Here is a 14,231-nt window from a genome sequence, read left to right on the forward strand (position 1 = left end):
TCTGAAGACATTTCCTTTTCTTCCACAAAGAATCTATCCCCTCCCCCATGTCCCCTACCTGTTGACATTTAGTTTTGGCACAAGGCCCTTAGTACATTCAGTGGAAGCATATCACAATGTTGCTGTTGACTACAGACCCTAGTTTACATTGATTGTACTTTCTTCCTGTATACCATCCATTTTCAATGCCTTGCAATGTTGACATTCATTTGTTCTCCCTCATGCAAAAATGTTTTTTTATCTGTACATTTAGTCACTATCATTGTCCACTCCAGGCATTCCTAAGTTACATCATTTCACTCTTTATCTTCTGTCTTTCCTTCTGGTTTCATACGTGTGCCCAGCTCTTCTCCCTCAATCATGCTCACATTCAGCTTCATTCAATGTACTTATATTATTGTGCTACAATCAGGTACTATTTTGTTATCTATTTCCAAATTTTTACAATCAGTCCTGTTGTACAATCTGTATTCTTCAGCACCAAATGCCCAGTCTCTACCCTATTTCTATGTCCTGATAACTTCTGTTCCTAACTTCAACTCTCAAAGTTCACTCATTAATGTTAGCTCATATTAGTGAGACCACACAGTATCTGTCCTTTCATTTTTGGCTAATTTCACTCAGCATAATATCCTCAAGTGTCATCCATGTTGCTACATGCTTCATGACTTTATTCTGTCTTACAGCTACATACTATTCCACCAAACGTATATACCACAGCTTGTTTAGCCACTTACCCACTGATGGATGTTTGGGCTGTTTCCATCTCTTGCCAATGGTAAATATTGCTGCTATAAACATCAGTGTGCAAATGTCTGTTTATGTCCTTGCCGTCAGTTCTTCTGACCAGCACTAGTTTTTGAAAGATTAACTCTCCACATTAAATTGCCTTGGCATTTTTGTCAAATATCAATGGGCCATATATGTGTGGGTCTATTTCTGGACTCTATTCAGTGCCAATGATCTAATAATTTATCTTGATGCCAATACCAAACTGTCTTGATTACTGTATCTAATAAGTATTATAATAAAACTTGAAATCAGGTAGTCTAAGTCCTCCAACTTTTTCTTTTTCAATATCAATTGGCTCCCTTAGGTTCTTTGCATCTCCACATAAATTTTAGTATTACTTTTCAATTTCAACAACAAAAAAAGTCTACTGGGAATCTGATTAGGAGTTATATCTCAAAAAAAAAAAAAAACAGTTACTCAGAAAAAAGCAAGCCTGTAAGCAAGCAAAACAAAAAAACAGAAACATTTCTCTTCTACTTATGTGGATCATTCTAACTAGTTAAAACTATTTCAACAAAATATATTTCCTCAATTTAAATAACAGCGAGCACAGAGTAGATGTTCATTAGATGTTAAGGAAGTGTAAACTACTTCATCTGTGACCAAAGCAAGACTGGGCATGAACACGATCACAAGCATCTATAACCTGGAGGATATTTTCGGGGATGAGCAGACTTCACTAAGGGGAGACTGCTAGGGTTTTGTGTTTTCCACTTCCATCTAGGATATAGAAAGGTGAAAAGAATGTCATAACAACAGGAAAAATCCAGATATACTATAAAATCATACTTTCCTTCAATCTACAGAAAGCCAAGGTCACAGGAAAACCAGGTAGCCTGAATCCCCAGGAGGGACAGGCCCCTCTAAGAAGGGACAGTGCAGAAAGCAGGCTCACCTAGCCACAGAGCACGAAAGTGGGTGAGAAGTAATTGGCCAAAATGTTCATGAATTTTTCAAGGCCAAATTTGGGCTGGTGTGTCAAACTGGAAAAGATGGGCCCCAGATACAAGGGGAGGGAGTTGGCATTCACTCACTGGATATTTACAAGATGAGGGCACAATGAGACAAAAGGGAGAGCCACCCATGTTGATACAGCATGCAGGAGGTACTGAGCTGGGTACCTGGGTTAGGCTTAAAACCCCACAGCTTTGCCTACACCCTCCTCCCTCAAAAAGCAAAACTGTTAAGCTGAGGGGGAAGGTTCAGCAAACTCCATTACACCCAGGCATAGGTGAAAACTTGTGCAACTGAGGAAGGGTTGACACAAAAGCCCTGAACCCCCGAGGAAAGAGCAAGAAGCCATTCAGGCCCAGTATCCTATACTGATACCAAACAGAGGTTTGCTACCCCAGGGGTTGGGAAGAAGGAAGTATCTACCACAGAGAGAGTCTGGCCACTCTAGCAAAGAGAAGCAGGAAACCGGAAACCCAGGCACAAAAAAAACTTGCTAAAAAGTGAAGCTGGACCAGGACGACAGAAAATGTCCCCTGTCCCTTACCAAATGACAAGCAGCAGCAGTCTACACTGGTGAAGGGCAGGAACAAGCAGGAACTCCCATCTGTGGCATAGCCATGCCACAATGATTAAATGCTGAGCATGTAGTACTAAACTTGGTTTGTTTAAAAACCTCCCAAAACACCACCCCCAACCCCATGCAGTGAGGGCAGCCAACCACTGGAGGAACTTGAAGTCTGTGATCTAAGGGAAGTAATGCTAGCGACAACAAATTCCAAACCCAGTTCAACTGCAATTAGACAATCTCAATCCTCCACGCCAACAGCTGAAAGAGTAAAAGGCATGCCAATTTCTAAGTGTAAATGCTACTTACTTCAGTCTGTCCTCTTCCACGTACTATGTTCAGCTCTGAAAAAATCTGAACATACAAAAAAGCAAAACACTCCCCATTGTCAAGAATCAGACGCAGAGATGACCAGATGTTGGAGCTCCCAAACAGGGACTTCAAAATGTAAAGGTTCTGACAACCTTTAAGTGGAAAAGGTAGACTGCGTACATGAACATATGGGCAATTTTTCGCAGCGAGAACGGAACGGTGAAATAAGTGTTAAACAGATGTGCTAAAAGGAAAACTCATGAGATGAAAATATCAGAGATGAAAAATTACTTGATAACTCATCAGTAAACTTGACTCAGCTAAGAAAGAAAACTGTGCTTAGTGTCCAGTACGTTTTTCCGAATTATTATAGTAGCATTATCTAAATCTGCATAATTGATTCATTTTTAATTCCTCTGCTCCGTGCTCCGCAGGGGGAAAGAAGGCTCTCCCCAAACGCACTTGCACGTCTCCTCAAGGTGAAAACCAGGAAGTGGGAACGAGGCGAGAAGGGTGGCTCCGTGCCCACCAGGAGCTCGCTGGTCCCTTCTTCCGTAACTGCCCATCTCTCAAACGCCTCTCAGGTGGTTTAAGCCCCTCTTTCCTGGTCGCTGGAAGGTCTGAAGGAAGCAGGGGAGCCCGGGACCTCCACGGTGGGGCCAGCAGCCCTCAGGGGCGTCCCCGTGCCCACCGCCGTCACCTCCTCCTCCCTCTGGGGCCGTGGCCCCTTTCCTCGAGCTCCAGTACAAGACTCACTTGCTCCTCCGCCTTCTCCGGGGTGCTGTAGCTGGTGCAGAGGGCACTGCCCTTGGCGCCCTCCCGAGCCTGGAGAGGGGCGTCTGTGCCTGGGAGGAATGCTGAGGATGGTGGCGGCCGCTTCTGGGGTCCCGGGAGGCGGGGGCCGCCAGTGGTCCCATCTCCGCACCCACGAGCACCAGAGCACGAAGGCAGGGCCGAGGCGTCACTTCCAGGCCAACGGGCGGCCGAACGCGGGCCCGCCCCCAGCCTGCCCGTGACAGTGGGGGTTCAGGGCAGATCCCCGGAGCGCGCCCGAGTGGGCGGGTCCGAGCCGACGGTGCTCTGTGGTCCTTTCACTGAGGGCCTGGTGGGGCGAGGCGTGGCGAAACACAACCCTCGACACTTCTTCCGAGCACCAAGACCAGACTACCTGTAGCCAGGCGAAAATGCACTACTTGGCTCGGTCTACAGTCCGGCTCTGCCCGCCGCTCTCCGTCTGCCCTCGGCTCTGTCCGCCGCTCTCCGTCTGCCCTCGTCTCTCTTCGCCGCTCTCCGTCTACCCTCGGCTCTCTTCGCCGCTCTCCGTCTGCCCTCGGCTCTCTTCGCCGCTCTCCGTCTGCCCTTGGCTCTCTCCGCCGCTCTCCGTCCACCCTCGGCTCTCTTCGCCGCTCTCCGTCTGCCCTCGGCTCTCTCCGCCACACTCCGTCTTGGCGTGCTACCAGTCAGTCCTGTCCGCCGCAGTCGCCCTCTGCTCGCGTCTCTGTGCCACCTCCCCTTTCCTTCGCGGTGGTCTCGGGGCTCCGCGCTGCCCTTGCCCGAAGCTTGGCCAGCACATGAAATTTTGTACGCTTATCTTGGCTACTATGGTGGGTTGGACTGGGATTCCCTTGTGGCTCCTTGAAAAGCCCGCACATAGCTGAAGGCCTGATAATTCTCCGTCAGACTGCGTGAGTTTCCTTTGGAGTGTTTTGGGTTGTGTTTTGTTTTCGCCTTGTGGTTCTTTTTGAGCAAGGTGAAGTATAGTTAAAAAGAAAATCTCCCAACCCAGAAAACCTCTGCACAACAGTAGAAGAGAAAGAAAAAAATTTATCACTGCGTGAGCACCGAAGTCCCGCTGCAGGCGAGGTCCGGAGACAGCCGAGTGGACGCGGCCGAGGTGGGTTTACCGTGAGGCACAGCCGAGTGGACGCCCCGTCCCCTCCCGGGTGGGTTTGCGGTGAGCAGCCGAGCTAAGCCTTTCCCAGGAGGCTGGGAGACTGGGCAGTCCCTTCCTTAGTATGTTCCCAAAAAATGCTTACATGTCTCCTAGAGAAAATTCTAGAACTCTAGGGGAAGGAGTTCTCTTTCCTTATGTTCAGAGGGAGGATGAAGCCTTTTTTTACTTTTAAACATTTTGCTCTTTCTAGATAACTAGATAGATAGTTTTATATATGTATGGTTTTACCTACCTGTTTTTGTATGAAATAAGCCCATTGTGATATGAGTTGCAAACTTTACCCTGTATTTTCTCTTTAGATGTTAATTATGGTATTTTTTGTCGTGCAGATTTTTTTTTTAATATAGCTTTTTAAAAATGACTCCTGGATACCAGGACAACTGGCATTTCTTCCACATGCAAAATACATGAACACCCTCCCAAGGTCCCCAGGCTCAAGGTCTAGGCTCTTGTCATCTGTAGGAAGTCTGACTGCAGGTAAGGCTCTTTGAGTACAGTTCTTTGAGTATTCTTTCTTTTAACCTGGAGACCTGTGAACTGTCAATAGAGAAATAACAAACCAAGTTAATAAGGGCTTTTATTTAGGGTCATAGAATTGCAATTTGGGGAGCACAGATTGAGGCAGCAACTCAGATTGTGTCTGCCTTGGCATTTCCAGGCAAGAGTTTTTAAAGGAAAACAGGAAGATTTCACAAGTTGTTTGTGGTTGGGGAATAATTGGGATACTCCACTTGTCTTTCAGGTTAGATGTGTAACTGAATTCTTTATCTTGTGGTTTTCTGCTTGAGGCTTTGCATACCTTGTGGTTAGTGATCTCTGGCTGAGGTTTGTGTGCCTCCAGAATGACTTCCTGACCCTATTTGTAATCTCTTAGCCATAGATTTCTATTTTGTTTTATTTCTTTTAACAGGACTAAAATCAATTACCTCTTCCCCTCCCTCCCCAAACACACACACAACATAGCATAGGAATAGAATAACCACAAGAGATACCCCAATTTAAAAGAGGTAGGAGAATGTTTAAGTTTGGGAGGCACTTAACTATCATTGGTCAATAGCAACTCTGCAGTCTAGCTGGGTACATGCCATTGGTTCCTTGATTTAGGATTAGTGTCTGGTGATGCTAGGAACAATTGTCAAGGCTTCTGATTTCTGCCCTCTAAGTTTTCATTTTATAACTAAGTAGCCTCTTCAGTCTACTTCCTGCCTAGAGAACTCTTTTCACTGAACTGTAGCTAAACCTTTTATTTCAAAATGATTTAATTCCTTTTAAAACTTGTGGATTTCTGATGTTTTCAATACTATTAGACAAAAACCACAGCTGTATTTTCTTCTAGAACAGGACTCTCTGCTTTGAACAGAGATTCTGGGTGCCATGGCAACAGTGCCTCTAAGATTTGCAAAAGCTCTTTTGTCTAGTGGGAGGGGATTTACAAAGCAAACTCTTATGTGTCTCAGGAATGGGTCTTGATCAACACCTTTAGCCTAGAATTTACTCTGAGTCCTCATTTTACTGGAACCATCCTAAATTTGACCTTTAACCTAAAGTCATTTCTTACTTGCAGAATCTTTTGCTGCCTAGAGAAGCAGAGAATGAGAAGCAGTTTTATTTTCAAACTTAGCTAGTCTTTCCTCTGAGCTCTGCTTGGAAACTAAACAATTTTTTTTTTTTTAACCTAAACTCTCTGCACGCTCACTATGGTGTGTTACTGTGCCAGCCATGAAGTGTGGCCTATCAGCTCTGGTGTTGATCAGCATGGGGGTGTTCTGCCTGATCACAGAACAGCCAGTCTGTGACACTGGAGTTTCAAAGGGAGAATGGGTTTTATTGCAAAGTGCAAAGCAAGGAGAACAGAAGGCCCATGAGCTTTCAAATTAAATCTGTCTGCCCAAACTGCAGCCACCCTAAGAGGTTTAAAGTATTAGAAGACAGGCAGTCTTAGGCTAATAACTGTAATGGTTCAAGATAAAGTTACAGATAGTTGAAGTACTGAGCATGCTCATATTGATTACATGCTTAGTCAAAGAATTTAAGAAAATGGCAGCCTTAACATCATTATGGGATTGATTTTAGGTCACCTATAGGTTAAGGTTTAAACTACTGTACATGTCAGATGGGCAAATTTTGGTTAGAATGAACTTGTCTACTAAGATGGCTCAGGAATTGGGGTGGGTTAGTTCTGGGCTGAGTCGGGTTCCTTTAATAATAAAAATTAAAGCAATGTCTATATGATCACAAGACTTAAAAGTCGTAAAACAAGAAATGGGGGTACAAGTGGGGCTAGTCATGAGTTATGAGGCTTTATAGTCACAAGGCAAAGATTTATATAGTTATATAATGAAGCATCATTATCAGAGATCAAGGCATCTGGTTTACAGTTCAGTGAATTTTAGTAGTTTCAGGCATTTACTTTAGGCTATTCTCCAATGTACTAGAAGTCTGTATAATGTATGGTGACCCAGGGCCCTGATTCTTACTCCATATTGAGAGTAAGTTGCTGCACACAGCTGCTCTGTGACCAGTACAGAAGTTAAAGGTCAACAGAACTCAGGGAGGAATGAATGTACAGATGGTATTGTAAACCACTTAGCTGGTAATGCATTAAAACTCTCTCCCCCAATCACTATTAATAACAAATACCCATACCCCTGTGTCATGAGACCCTGCTGAAACTCTGTTCTTATATCCTCTGAAATGTCTTTGTCCTTCAACCTTTTAAGCTTCCCTTTACACCCCTGCCTTTGAGAATCGCTGCTTTCATTTTTCTGGAGGACTGCCGCCAGAGACCCTCACCTGTTTGTAAGCTCTTGCATGTTCTTTGGTCTTGGAGCTGCACCACCCCAAACCCTTCAAAAGCTGGGTTGGAACATTTGGGAAGCCAGCCCAAAAACCAAAGAGCCACCAGCATAGTAAGCATAAGTCCTAAGAAAAAATATTCCATAGAGGAAACATGGCCGCAGAAGCAGAACAGGCAGCAAAGGCAACAACCCACCAACAACCCACCATCTAAAGGAAAAATTAAAATTAGAGAGTAATATATGGCTCAGTTAAGCGGACATATGCCTGAAGTGAGCATTTGTGTCCTGTGGATGATCATTTAGAAACATTAGCCTGTAGATATGCTTGAGCCTGTGGTAGCAAGTTGCCCCAAATTCAAGTCCAGAGAATACTACCTATTCCAGGTTAGGACCTCAAATTGTGGGACCCCATAGACTCCTCCTCAGAAGAGGAAGGGGAGGTGGAGGAGGAGGAAAAGCCCTGATGTGCACTCCATAATACCTTAGAAATGGAAGGTGTCACAGAATCAATCCCTGGGATTCAGCAATTTTAACCTCCTAAACAAAAATTACCTGTTACTATGCTAGATTATACTGCGGCTGAACTGGATAATTTAGTGGTATAGACACAAAAACTAGGAAGTCCTACCCGATTGGCTTCTGAGATGATGGGACACCGTAGCAGAGTGGATAGTGCTTTCTGAAGTGGTAGTGAGTAAATTGGCATCTGTTACCACCCACCCTTCGCTCTGACAACTCTTGAATGCCATCTCAGCTGATGTGAAAACCACCTCTTTATTGGTATGACTGACTGACAGATGTAAGGCTGCATGGCCTAATGAAGGGGGTATATTGTACAATACCCCCGTTGGCAAACTGTGGAGGAGCTACAAGACATTTTAAGGGGTCTGGAAATGAAGCACACCATTTATGCCTCGACTTTTGTTGGTTCTTGGCACTGAAGCTTTTACTGCAGAAATGAAACACATGGTATCGTATACTGCCCCCAACCAGTACTATGGACCTCTCATGTCTATAAAGTCTGCTAATAGACAGCCTGTTTCCCTTGCTGCTCAGGCTGTATAGCTGACCTCGGAGCCAGAGAGGCTGCCAAAAGGGGAGGTAGGAGCAAGGTTAATAGGAAAGTATCCGCATGAGCATGACAGCCATAATTGGGTATCCTGCAAGCAGATGTGGTCTTATCTCATTGCTGCAGGCACAGAGATGGAGGCTGTAGATAGCAACCTAATGCAGTACTGGTAAACTATGGAGCAAATTGCTGAAGGACCAAAGATTTACTAAAGTGAGCTCCTGAGCCCCCAGAGGAGAAGGGAAGTCAGAAAAGAAGCCACCTTTTAGCTCCCAATCCCAGGAGCCCTCCACTCTTACAAAGGAAGGAGGTCAAGATCCATGGGTACAAACAATAGATGGGAACTCCTGGGATCAGAGACCACATGTGGAATTAACCATCTACTGGTTCCCTATTAACCAGCAGCAAATGTTAGCACTGGTAGATATGAGAGCTGAATGTACCTTAATCTATGGGAATGTTACCCAATTCCACTGATCAGTACTGGCTATAGAAAACTATGGTGAGGAAATTATCCAGACAATGTGGCACAGTCTAACTTTGCAAATTGGGAGATTACCCCATCAAGTGTGTATGGTATGTATTTCCCCTATACTGGAGTACATTTTAGGTATTGATCTACAGAATGCCATGTTCTGCCTCCTGTGTAGAGAGATTAAAGCAGTATTGAGAGGACAAATAAATGGTCTCCTGTAAAATTTCCCCCACCCCACCTCACCTTGGAGGGTCATAGCTACAAAACAATATGAACTTCCTGGAGGGCATCAAGAAATCTCAGCCACTCTCACAGAATTGGAGTGGTTAGGGATAATACCCACCCATAGCCTTTTCAGTAGTCCTGTATAGCCAGTGCAAAAGCCTAATGGAACATGGTATATGACAACAGATTATCAGGAGTTAAAATAACACCACCGTTGTATGCTGCAGTCATGAAAAATCACAGGTATTATAAAAGAGTAGTACCCAATTGAGTCAGTATCATTTTGTATTGGATATTGCTAATGCCTTTAGTATCTCCCTAGAAAAATCAAGCCAGCCTGCATTTTGCTTCATTTGTGGAGGCCAAAAATGGACTTTTACTGTTCTTTTCTAAGGGTGTGTACATAGTCCAAACATATACCATGGTCTGGTGGCAAAGGATTTAACTAAGTGGAAAAGTCCCACAAGTGTAATTCTATTTCACTTCATTAATGATGTCATGTTAACCAGTAAATCTTTTTCAGAATTAAAGGAAGCCTCAGGCTCATTGAGAGCCAGGGATGGGCAGTAAGTTGTAACAAGTTGCAAAGAGCCCTGGCTGCTCTTTCAAATTCCTCAGTCTTATATGGTCAGATAAGACAAAAACTATATATTCTGTTGTAACTGATCAGGTGCAGAGTTCCCCATGCTGCAAATGCCAAAACAACTGATGGCTTTCTTGGAGTTGTTAGGGTATTGGCATCCTTTTTTTTTTTTTTTTTTTTTTTTTTTTTTTAAGAGAGAGGGAGGAAAGGAAGGAAAGACAGAGAAGGAAGGAAGGATGGAAGAAAGGGAAACATTTTCAAACATTTTTCTTGTTTTATTATAGTTTGTTTGTTTGTTTGTTCTTTACATGGGCTGGGGCCGGGAATCGAACCGGGTCCTCCGGCACGGCAGGCAAGCACTCTTGCCCGCTGAGCCACCGCGGCCCGCCCATTGGCATCCTTTTGTTCCTCAGTTAGCCCAAGTGTTAAAACCTTTATATGTTTTAATTAGGAGAAGCCATCTCTGGGAATAGGATACCTCCCAACAGCTGCTTTTGAAAAGGCAAAAAGAGTAATAACATAGGCACAAGCACTGGGGTGGGAGGGAAATAGATCCAAACTTGACGTATGAATTGGATTTAGCCAGAACTGATACTGGCTTTGGAGGAGGGGACTCTGTGGCAGAGGCAGCATTCTAAATTAATGCCCCTTGGCTTTTGGGCACATTTACAAAAAGGGGCAGAACTGAGATACAGCCCCCTGGAAAAGCAATTGTATACTGCATATAACAACTTATTTCAAGTGAAGAGACTGATGTAAAGATGGTCAGTCACCTTGAAAATGGCCATCCTTATTTGGGGGTGGATAGCCCACACAGTTTCTAAGCCATGCTCTGGCAGTGCCCAACTGAGCACACTGAACAAATGGAAAACCTACCTGCTGTAGCACAGCATTTTCAATACCAGCCCTCTGAGTACAGTGTCTTATACAGAAGATTCAACAGCTAAAATTACAGCACCTGAAATAGTTGCTGAACTGTCCACTCTAGGAGGCACAGGTACCATTCCCTAGTCTGCTTGGTACACTGATGGATCTGGTAGTGGGCAGCTTCCCACATGGACAGTTGTCAGTACAACCCAGTACTGACACCATATGGTAGGATACTGGCACTATGCAAAGCAGTCTATGGGCTAAGTTAAGAGCATGGATCATAATAGTGCAAGAACCAGGAGGTGCCCTCTGTGTTCATAGTTGGGGCTATTTACAAAGGCCTTACAACCTGGAAGCGGGAACAATGGGCAGTCATACATTGCCCCTTCTTGGGACAAGAATTGTGGAAAAACATCTGAGATGGGTACCAGTGATGAAAGGTAGCTATCATGTCCCTGACCACACTCCCAACACATTACCCAGGAATGTGCACTCATGGGTTTGAAGCAGTGCAGCTGAAACCAGGGAAGCAGTGGAATGGCTTCATCAGAAAAGCAAACACCAAGGGTATCAAACCCTGTGGCATCTGGACCAGCAGTTCCAGCTGCCAATCACTCATGAACAGCTAGTGGACATCACTGGAGAGTACCCTTTGTGCTCCCTGCATCAATCCCATAGGCTACCACACCAGATGGAGCACATTGGTCAGTCACAAATCCCGGTGACCCAGTGGCAAGTGGATTACATCAATTTCCTTCTGCTCTCAGAGGAGTGAGATATGCTTTTAATGCTGTAGACATGGCTACAGGAGTTTTGTTAGCTTTCCCAGTGAGAGAGGCAAACTAGTGGGCCACTATCTACTGTTTGGTAAGGGTGAGTGCTCTGTATGGAGTGCCTATACAGATAGATAGTGATCAGGAAGACCCCTTTCACAGGCAAATAGCCCAATCCTGGGCCATGGATCAGAACATCATGTGAACTTTCCAACTGCCCTACAATCCACAGGTGTGGGCCTGTTGGAAAGAATGAGTAGTTTGTTAAAGGAACAGCTAAAAGATAAGCGGTCCTTGCAGCAGTGGACTAAGACTGTGGGGCCTTAACTCACCGGACTGCAATGATGCGGGCTGCTGTACCCACCCCTGCTGAAATGCTAATGGCAGGACCAGTGCAGGCTGAGTGAATACAAGTCAAAGGGCTCACTGCTTTCAACTGAAAAGAGAAAATAATAATTTGTTGTTGCCTGTGCCTCAGACCTTACAAAACGGGGGAAATGTGGTCAGTTGGCCTTTTTGCTGGCCTGTGCAGCTGCATTGGTTAGAAATCCTAAGTCCCTGGCAAATAGGAGTCACCCAAAATATTGTAAAAAGACCTCAACTTATATAGAGAATGTCTTAAAATCTTTATTATCAATACAGGGCATTTATTCCTACAGGAATTTATGAATGACTATGTTGACCCTTCTTATGCCCAGATTAACAATTGGTGTAACAGTAGAGGATTCTCAAGATTTGTAGGGGGATAATGTCTAGTATTTAAAGACTCCCCATAGTGTTTCTATGCCTAGTACCTCATCAACCAGTGGAATTCTAGCATTTATATTATCAGATCAGCAGAAATTCCTCCTTATTGTTCTCCATAAACATTTTTCTTTTCACCCATGGCACCCTAGTAAACACCTTTCTACAGTTGGCTTCATTGGTAACTCATGCCCACAGTCAAACCCAATGTTGGTTTTACATGGACTTACTATCTTTGCATGCTGCTTTGGACTATGGCCCCTGTGAATTAGACTGCATAGAATACGCTGCTGGCCTGGCAGAATTCAGCACATTGGAACTCTGGAAAAGAATCTTCTCATTTAAGGCTGAAGTCAATTACCATCCTATAACAAGACCAGGGTTTACATCTCCCTTTTATGGGGACAGATGAACAAGCCTCAACCTGTTTTGGGGTATGCTATGTATTATGGTTTAAGGTAGGTGACAGCAGGAGCTATAACAGTAGACCATGTTGCCCCTGTCTACATGAAATGACTTAATGCAATTCATGATGTGGGGTGGCTATTCCCTGAATTGTATAATTTTGCTGTAAACTGCAAAACAATAGTCTTTTCTACTAGCAAAATATCTCCAATCAATATGGGGCATATCCTTCCCCTAAGAGAATGGCTATGGACCTATATTTACCATATAGCTCTAAAGGATGTTGTATGTGAGGACATCCCTATGTCCCTGCTACTTTATGACTTTTTACCCTATACTCATATTTGAAGCTAGATACAGAATAAAACACACTCCTTGATGGTATTATCCTTTAGCCATTTTTGCACCAAGTAGACCTACAGTAGTTACTGAAAAACATGTGGCAGCTTTAAACAATCATTGCCCAAGCACTTAATGATTCCAAAATAGCCATATCCTTGCTAAATGAAGAAACCACATGGTTTAGTAATTTTACAAAATAAGAATGACCCTAGATATCCTCCCTCAAGGTGGTGCCTGTGCCTTAATTAATGTGCAGCACTATGTATATATTCTTGATCATCTGTACAATGTTTTAGAAGTATTAGATCATATGTAAGAGCAAATATATAATATTGATCAATTATCAGTAGATCGCTTGTTTAAATGGTTTAATTCCCTTTCCTGGCCATGGTAGCATTTCTGTAGGTTATCTTTGTGTAGGGGACTCCTAGTATCCTGTTGTCTCATACAATTCTTGTGAAATATAGATGCGTGTCCTATGGTCAGTATAGTCCACTGTGTGGGAATGGATTGTGGGGACCTGGGGCCTAGACTCCCTCTCCCTGTTGAGAGTAAGTTGCTGCACATAGTTGCCTCTGTGATCCAGACAGAAGTTAAAGGTCAACAGACTCCTCAGGGAGAAATTAATGTACAGATGGTATTGTAAACTTATAATACATTAAAACTCCTCTCCCCTGATCAATGTTGATAACAAATATTCCAGATCCCTGGGTCATGAGACCCTGCTGAAATTGTTCTCATATCCTATGGAATGTCTTTACTCTAAACCCTCATAAGCTGCCCTTGCACCTCTGCCTTTTCAGACTGCTGCTTTCATTTTTTCTGGACAACCGCTACCAGAGACCCTCTTCTGTTTATAAGTCCTGATAAAACTCAGTCTGACTCTGTGCCTAGCATGTTATTTGATCTTGGGGCTATGCTGGCCCAAGCCCTTCAAAAGCTAAGTTGGAACATAATGATACAGTAGCTATAATCATTTGTTAACACTTACCTTACAGGTCTAGCTGGATACCCATCCTTGGTTACTCTGGTGACACTGGAGCTACAGTTCTTTGCCAGCTGGCGCAATGTTTGACTTTGCCATTGAAGGGCCCTAGAGGGAGATTGCAAGCCTGAACAGAAGGGGACTTCCCTTCTTCCTCTGTTATACTGTTTACCATACAGATGGCCATGTGGCTGTAGGGGTAGGAGGTGACATCGTTCACCTCAGTGGCCTTCTTGGCTCAGTAGTGGCCTTACACCTTCTGGCAAGTTTCATTTCCACCACAGAGGCAGCAACTCATACTTCCCTATTGAGAAGCATTCCATTGAGTAGTTTTGTTACAGAGAGGCAGGAAGTACATTCCTGTGTAGCCATTCCATAGTTACCT

The 14,231-nt window shown here is 44.1% G+C and overlaps 2 long non-coding RNA genes across 35 annotated transcripts in view; one reads left to right on the plus strand and one right to left on the minus strand.

Annotated features, from left to right (window-relative positions):
• Window positions 1–3,887, minus strand: part of LOC143650891 (uncharacterized) — a 49,551-nt gene extending 45,664 nt beyond the window's left edge. For 4 of the 9 annotated variants that reach the window (XR_013159754.1, XR_013159751.1, XR_013159750.1 and 1 more), the window contains exon 1: window positions 2,621–3,887. This is a non-coding gene — a long non-coding RNA (uncharacterized LOC143650891). Of the gene's footprint in view, window positions 1–2,290 lie in introns of all 9 variants that reach the window. The other 5 variants (XR_013159753.1, XR_013159747.1, XR_013159748.1 and 2 more) reach the window with 2 other exon arrangements.
• A 167-nt stretch (window positions 3,888–4,054) lies between these two features.
• LOC143650890 (uncharacterized) overlaps window positions 4,055–14,231 on the plus strand; it is a 148,267-nt gene continuing 138,090 nt past the window's right edge. For 10 of the 26 annotated variants that reach the window (XR_013159738.1, XR_013159737.1, XR_013159724.1 and 7 more), the window contains exon 1: window positions 4,058–4,517. This is a non-coding gene — a long non-coding RNA (uncharacterized LOC143650890). Of the gene's footprint in view, window positions 4,518–14,231 lie in introns of all 26 variants that reach the window. The other 16 variants (XR_013159735.1, XR_013159732.1, XR_013159723.1 and 13 more) reach the window with 6 other exon arrangements.

This window comes from Tamandua tetradactyla, chromosome 11 (genome assembly GCF_023851605.1).
Source record: "Tamandua tetradactyla isolate mTamTet1 chromosome 11, mTamTet1.pri, whole genome shotgun sequence".
In the NCBI taxonomy this organism is placed as follows: Eukaryota; Metazoa; Chordata; class Mammalia; order Pilosa; family Myrmecophagidae; genus Tamandua; species Tamandua tetradactyla.